Below are 7,575 nucleotides of genomic sequence, written 5' to 3' on the forward strand. Positions count from 1 at the left end.
TCTCTCTTTCTTTTCCTCCCTCCATCTCTCTTTCCTTTCCTCCCTCCATCTCTTTATTTTCCTCCCTCCATCTCTCTTTCTTTTCCTCCCTCCATCTCTCTTTCTTTTCCTCCCTCCATCGCTCTTTCTTTTCCTCCATCTCTCTTTCTTTTCCTCCCTCCATCTCTCTTTCTTTTCCTCCCTCCATCTCTCTTTCTGTTCCTCCCTCCATCTCTCTTTATTTTCCTCCCTCCATCTCTCTTTCTTTTCCTCCCTCCATCTCTTTATTTTCCTCCCTCCATCTCTCTTTCTTTTCCTCCCTCCATCTCTCTTTCTTTTCCTCCCTCCATCTCTCTTTCTGTTCCTCCCTCCATCTCTCTTTCTTTTCCTTCCTCCATCTCTCTTTCTTTTCCTCTCTCTCTCTCTCTCTTTTCCTGAGTTTGAAAGATTTTCCAGCTTCTGGATTTTGGCAGTGTGTGTGCGTGTGTGTTCAAGGGTGTAAGGGTGTGTTTGTAGGAAGGGAGTAGAGTGTTTGGGCTGCAAGAGGGATAATGTGTGTGAGGGGCAGTAAATGGGTGTGTGCCATGGGAAAGGTATGAGAGAGAGAGAGAGAGAGAGAGAGAGAGAGAGAGAGAGCCAGGGCAGTGGAATGAGTTTACAGGGCCCAGGAGAGTAGATAGGAGTCAATGGACCACAGAAAGATAAATATTCCACAGCTATGACCATACCCAGAACCAAACATGTCCTCCCCTCCCTCTCCTACAGACAGTATGATAGTCGTGTTTGAGTAGTCCTGTATTGTAGCTTTGCTGAGGCAGAATTCCCTCTAGAAGAGACGCATATGAATGAAAGATCACAGCTTTAGACCCAAGCCTCTGCTTTGAGCAAGATTAAAATGCCATCGAGAGAGATAGATAAAGAGAGGGGGGATGAGATGGGGGGAGCGAGAGAGAGATAGAAAGAGAGAGACAGGAGACAGGAGACAGGGGAAAGAGCGTTAGAGAGATGGGGGTAGAGAGAGTGTCACTAAAGAGAGAGGAGAGAGAGAGAGTCAGTGAGAGAGGGGGAGAGCGAGAGAAAAAGTGACTAAAGAGAGAGAGGAGAGAGAGAGAGAGTCAGTGAGAGAGGGGGAGAGTGAGAGAAAGAGTGACTAAAGAGAGAGAGGAGAGAGAGTCAGTGAGGGGGAGAGTGAGAGTGCTGTGAGCTTTAAGGATTTCCTAATGCCTCCACCACAGTAAGCCTCTCTGTCTCCCCAAACCATTTTAAATGCCAGAGCAGACGTAAACACGGCCCTTCACACAGGGCTCAGAGGGGTTAGGGGTCCTGTGACTGAAGGCAAATCACGACATTAGAGATATGGTAGAGAAAAGAGGACTTTCAGACATAGGGAGTTATACTGACAACACCACCTCGTGTTGTATATTACAGCATGTGCTAGCATTACTATGAAAACATGCCTTTAGAAAGTATTCCTATGATTAATGCTACCAGCTCTCACAGTCTCACGTCAGAATTAGACGTCCATCCATGTTTCTCAAACATCAAATTTGGAAGTTGTTCCAAACGTCAAATTTCAAAGTGTTTAAGGTTTAGTTTATTCATTAACTCAGAATTGTTAAGGTTAGGGTTAAATTCAGGCATGAACTCCACATTCTCAAGGTTAGGCATTAACTCTGAATGGTTAAGGTAAGTGTTAAGGTTTGGGATAAAAATATATACAAAAAAACAACTTTCTATCGCTGGATTCAAACTCTTGGAATCAGAGGCAGATGCTTACGCCCATCCGCAATCTGCCATCCCCGTCCACAACACCCTAGCAAAACACTCACTGTTGCCCCTAGTGGCCGGATTCCACGTCATCTCCTGATATCCTCAGACATGGATGGACGTCGAATACTGACTTGTGTCACGAGTGACCTGGCTGGATTAATGATGGGTTGGATGTCTGTGTGTGTGTGTGTGTGTGTGTGTGTGTGTGTGTGTGTGTGTGTGTGTGTGCCGTTGGACACTTCTGAAGACAGTTTAATTGCCTGAGTGGAATTCTCTGTAGGATCACAGCTACTTTATAAATAGCCATAAGGAATGCTGGAAAACATACAACCAGAACCTGTCAACCAGGAGCACAAACATTCTCCTTTCACTGCCACAATCAAGTCTTGCCCCTGGACTTTCCAACCATAAAACTTTCATAGATACACAATACAGATGTAGGCTCTTAATTTGAGCCAGTTTGATACACCAGGAAAATAATCCTGCAGTAACAGGAAATATGAATTATTATGTGGGTTATAATTAATGGAAATTTTTTGTAGAGGTTGATACATTTTTCGTTAGGGCAAATCAAGTCTGAAATTTTTAAGTGGAAATTACAAACTTTAGAAGCCTTTTTAAACCTTGAATACACTACAAGTTTAAATTCTCAGCAACAAAAGATGGATTTAATTAAGATCCTACATCTGTAAGTGTGCATTCCAAATGGCACCATAGTCCCATTTTAGTGCACTCCTTTTGATCAAGGCCTATATTGTCATGAGCCCTCTCACTCCACTGGGTTACCACCTTAAGTTGTTTCCACTCTGCTCACCACTCTCTCTCTACTCAGCCTAACTAGCTCCACCTGTCCCTGCTCTGCTCGGCTCTAATTACTCTGCCAGCTGCGCTGCATTACCCACTAACCTCTCCCAGTATTTAAGGCCCTGTCTTTCAGCTCTCCGGTGTCAGATCGTCTGCAAAGCTCACACCCGGAACCTGTTTGCTCGCGCTTCTGGCTCACCCTGGTTTTGTGACCCCCGGACCTGCCTGGTTTTGGATACTCTTCTGCCTCAGGAGATCCAGACCTGCTTCTGCCATTACGACTCCTGACTACTCTTCAATCCCGGTAACTCTGACCAGCCTTCTGCCTTGCTACTACGTATTTTGGATTTCCCTTGAACTGTACTGCTGCCTGGTTTCATTCCGCCCCGTTGTGTCTGTGTTTCCTCCCCCAGGACTTCTGGACCACCAACCACCGCGTCATCGGACGCATCGCTGCCACTGGGGGAGGCACAGACCCAGCACATCGGACGGGATAACCCCTGGAGCCTTCACTCACTCCCTACATCCCTTTCCCCTTAAGTTTAAATAAACTTTCTGGTGTGACGCAATTGTGGTCCTCTTGTCGTCTGTCTGAACCGTGACAGTACGATCTGACCATCATGGACTCAGCGCACACTTCCCCGACATGGAAACCGAAGAACCTGAGCAACCCACCGCCATGCTACGCCTGGAACACACTGGAGAGAGCTAGGCCGCATGAGCGGCGACATCACCTCTCTGCTTCAGGTCGGGCCACCAACAGCATCAGCAGTTCCAGCAGCACCAGCAGCAGTCCCAGCAGCAGCAACAACAACTCGCCATGATCATTCAACTCCTCACCAACCTGACCCCAGCCAGTCTGCCCACCAGCCCTGCCCCGAGTTACCTGCCCCGGTCATTGCAGCCGCTGCTCCGGAACCCAAGATTGGAAACCCCGAGCGGTTCAACGGCGATTCAACCCAGGTCCGGCCATTCCTGACTAGCTGCCGACTTCAGTTCTCCTTGCAGCCAAGGACCTTCGCCACGGAGGGGCTAAAGTTGGGTATGCCATCACTCACCTGACGGGCCGAGCTCGACTCTGGGGAACAGCAGAGTTCGAACGTCAAACCCCCGCATGTGCAACCTTCGACCCGGTTTGCCGAGGAGATGCTGAAGGTGTTTGACCTGGATTCACCAACTGCAGAGGCGTCTCGTGAACTGTTCAGTATTCGACAAGGCAGACGTACAGTCGCAGACCATTCCATCGACTTCCGAACCCTGGCTAGACGAAGTTCTTGGAACACACCATCGTTGGTGGACGCGTTCTTCCATAGTTTGGCTGACTATATCAAGGACGAGTTGGTCTCCCATGAACTGCCTTCCACTCTTGATGAAGCCATCGCACTGACTGTCAGGATCGACAGAGGGATACAGACCCGTCGTCGTGAGAGGGGCGCCAAGGTCCACCTACTACCGGCATTCGGAGAGATCCGACTGGGCTCCTGTCATCTACTGCCACTCACCCAGTTCAGCTTGATCAGTCTGAGCCTATGGAGATTGGGCGAAGCCTCTCTCACTCCTGCAGAGCGCCAACGGCACTACCTCAAACCTCTGCCTCTATTGTGAGGTGATGGACATCGTGTGGTAACCTGCCCTTTAAAGGGCCGAGCTCACCGGGCATAGGGGGAGTCCGGTTGAGTTCAATGACCATCCAGTCCTCCGACCGCCAAACCCCTGCTGCAAGTTCACCTCCGCCTCCCTGACTCAACTCACACCCTGGCTGCTCTGGTGGATTCTGGCGCCGAAGCCAACATAATGGACATCAAGCTGGCACGCCAACTGGGACTGGAGAACCTCCGTTTGACACCTCCTATTCCTGCCCGGGCACTGGACGGACACTTACTCGGATCGGTCACTCATGTCACGGCCCCGGTCTCGATGGGTCTGTCCGAAACCATCAAGAAACTATCCAGTTTCACCTGCTCCCCTCTCCAGGCCAACCCCTCATCCTGGGTTACCCATGGCTCCGCCCGGCACAACCCTCAGCTCGACTGGGTGACCGGGGTGATCAGGGAGTGGGGAGAGGACTGCCACCGAACCTGCCTGCTTGCCGCCGCACTCCCCTCGGCCAGTACCTACTAACTCCGCTCCTGACCCCTCCAAGGACCCTGTGTCGATTCTGCCAAGTCCCTGCATCGTTGCAGCTCTGACCTGGGCTGTTGAGGAACAGGTGCTGGAGGCTCTCCGTAACCAGCCAGGTCCCAGCACTTGCCCAGCTGACCGCCTTTTTGTCCCCGAAGACCTGAGGTCCCAGGTCGTTCAGTGGGGACATGACTCCCGCCAGCTTGTCACCCTGGCTCCACCCGCACTTACAACCTGCTCGCCCAGAGGTTCTGGTGGCCCTCTCTGAGGAAGGATGTACGGGAATTCGTCCAAGCCTGCCCCATCTGCAACCAACACAAGTCGTCCTGCCAGCCCCCAGCCGGATTGCTGCAGGCCCTGCCTGTGCCCAGGAGTCCGCTGGTCCCTGCTGCGCCTTGTCCTCCTCCTCCACGGCTCGTCGATGGTGGTCTGGTTTTACACCGTCCGCCGCCTGCTTCGGTCCAGACGGAGGGGTAGGGTCTCAGTACCTCATTGACTGGGAGGGCTATGGACCTGAGGAAAGGACCTGGGTGCCAGCTAGTCGGATTGTGGATAGGACTCTCATCACCGCTTTCACCAACGGCATCCTGATCAACCTGCAATCCGTAGGGGGCCGCCCCAGGGGGTCTCTAACCGTCCTGCCCGCTCGGCTTCCTGTCCTGTGCCTGATCCTGTCTGGACCTGTCCCATCTCCCGACCACGGCCCTCCGGCTTCCTCCGAGGATGAGGACGTTCGCTCGGACCGTTCGGGAGGAGTTCTAGCCCTCCTCCGGCTCCCCTCCTCCCGCCCGGGCGTGGTGTTGCTCTTGGGACTTCTGGGGGCCGTCCCTTGGGGGGTTCTGTCATGAGCCCTCTCACTCCACTGGGTTACCACCTTAAGTTGTTTCCACTCTGCTCACCACTCTCTCTCTACTCAGCCTAACTAGCTCCACCTGTCCCTGCTCTGCTCGGCTCTAATTACTCTGCCAGCTGCGCTGCATTACCCACTAACCTCTCCCAGTATTTAAGGCCCTGTCTTTCAGCTCTCCGGTGTCAGATCGTCTGCAAAGCTCACACCCGGAACCTGTTTGCTCGCGCTTCTGGCTCACCCTGGTTTTGTGACCCCGGACCTGCCTGGTTTTTGGATACTCTTCTGCCTCAGGAGATCCAGACCCTGCTTCTGCCATTACGACTCCTGACTACTCTTCAATCCCGGTAACTCTGACCAGCCTTCTGCCTTGCTACTACGTATTTTGGATTTCCCTTGAACTGTACTGCTGCCTGGTTTCATTCCGCCCCGTTGTGTCTGTGTTTCCTCCCCCAGGACTTCTGGACCACCAACCACCGGCGTCATCGGACGCATCGCTGCCACTGGGGGGAGGCACAGACCCAGCACATCGGACGGGATAACCCCTGGAGCCTTCACTCACTCCCCTACATCCCTTTCCCCTTAAGTTTAAATAAACTTTCTGGTGTGGCAATTGTGGTCCTCTTGTCGTCTGTCTGAACCGTGACATATATAGCTCTGGTCAAAAGTAGTGCGGTATATAGGGAATAGGGTGCCATTTGGGACGCAGATTATGTCTAAACATTGATCTCTCTATTGGAACGTAAGTCGAGAGCCACACTGTGTCCATGTAGTCAGACAGAACCTGTGTTAGTTTGAGTCCCAGACATCTTCTTTGTAAATATTGATGTATCCTCTGAGAGGATGACTTGAGGGGAGAGTACAGAGGAGGTCCCTAGTAGTTAAATGTGTTGATTAGTATAAAATCTAATAGCTTGCACACACACAATCATGTACACACAGGCACGAATGTACGTACACACACACTCACTGACACGCACACACACACGTACACAGACACACACACACGTGTCTCAGCTTGCCTGGCCTGCTAATCATGGCTACGGCTAACACACTGAGCCGGCTTACAGACACACACACAGAGCGGAAGGCAGGCTGCCACTCCGCATGTACAGATCAGAGGTGAGTAAACAAACTTACACACACACACACACACACACGAAAGATCACAGTCCAATCCTAACCCTTTAACCATTAGGGGAAACCTCTACCTACTACAAGATAGTATAGATACAAGTTAGCATAGATACACACACACAAACACACACACAAACAAAATATACACACAGGCACATACACACGCACACATACACATACACATACACATACACACACACACACACACACACACACACACACACACACACACACTAGCAAGTGATCTTACCTGGAGAGAGATCTCCCTCACTCTGCTCCCCTGAGTCGGAATCCATTTTCTCCTCCTAAACTCTGGACAGAGAACCTCTTATTCTCTCTCTCTCTCTCTCTCTCTCTCTCTCTCTCTCTCTCTCTCTCGCTCTCTCGCTCTCTCTCTCTCTCTCTCTCTCTCTCTCTTTCTTCCACAGCAGAGTTAGCTATTTTCCCCCTCTCTCTCTCTTTCTCTCTTTTTTGTTTCTCTCTCTCTTTTCAGAGGCGGTGAAGCTCTCCTCTCTGGCTAGAACACAGCAGCTAAGTAGGGAATAGCTGTGACTGGCTGAAAGCCCTGATTTGCTGAGCTCTACCTCTTTTGCTCTTTATTTTTCTCACTTTCTTTCTTTCTCTCTTCTCCCTGGCTCCCTCCCTCACTCGCTAACTGTGCTGACTCCTTCAATATCTCTCTTCTCTACTTTCTCCTCTACTTTCCTCCTCCCGTCCCTCCTCCCTCCGTCATTCTGGTCAGTCCCTCCTCTCTCGCTCTCTCCCTTTCCTTCCCTCCCTCCCTTTCTCTCTGTGCTGTCACTCTCTTGCGCTCTCCCTCAGCGCTCTCTATATCTGTTTTTATTTTCTGTCACACTCTCTTTCTCTCCTCCTGCGCTCACTCTCTCCCTCTCTAGAAGTGCTATCCCCCTCTCTCT

The 7,575-nt window shown here is 51.2% G+C and overlaps 1 pseudogene; it reads right to left on the reverse strand.

Annotated features, from left to right (window-relative positions):
* The window catches only part of LOC121562169, a 36,232-nt pseudogene extending 29,202 nt beyond the window's left edge, over positions 1–7,030 (reverse strand).
* Between the last annotated feature and the right edge of the window lie 545 nt (positions 7,031–7,575).

This window comes from Coregonus clupeaformis, unplaced genomic scaffold, assembly GCF_020615455.1.
Source record: "Coregonus clupeaformis isolate EN_2021a unplaced genomic scaffold, ASM2061545v1 scaf1041, whole genome shotgun sequence".
Classification (NCBI taxonomy): Eukaryota; Metazoa; Chordata; class Actinopteri; order Salmoniformes; family Salmonidae; genus Coregonus; species Coregonus clupeaformis.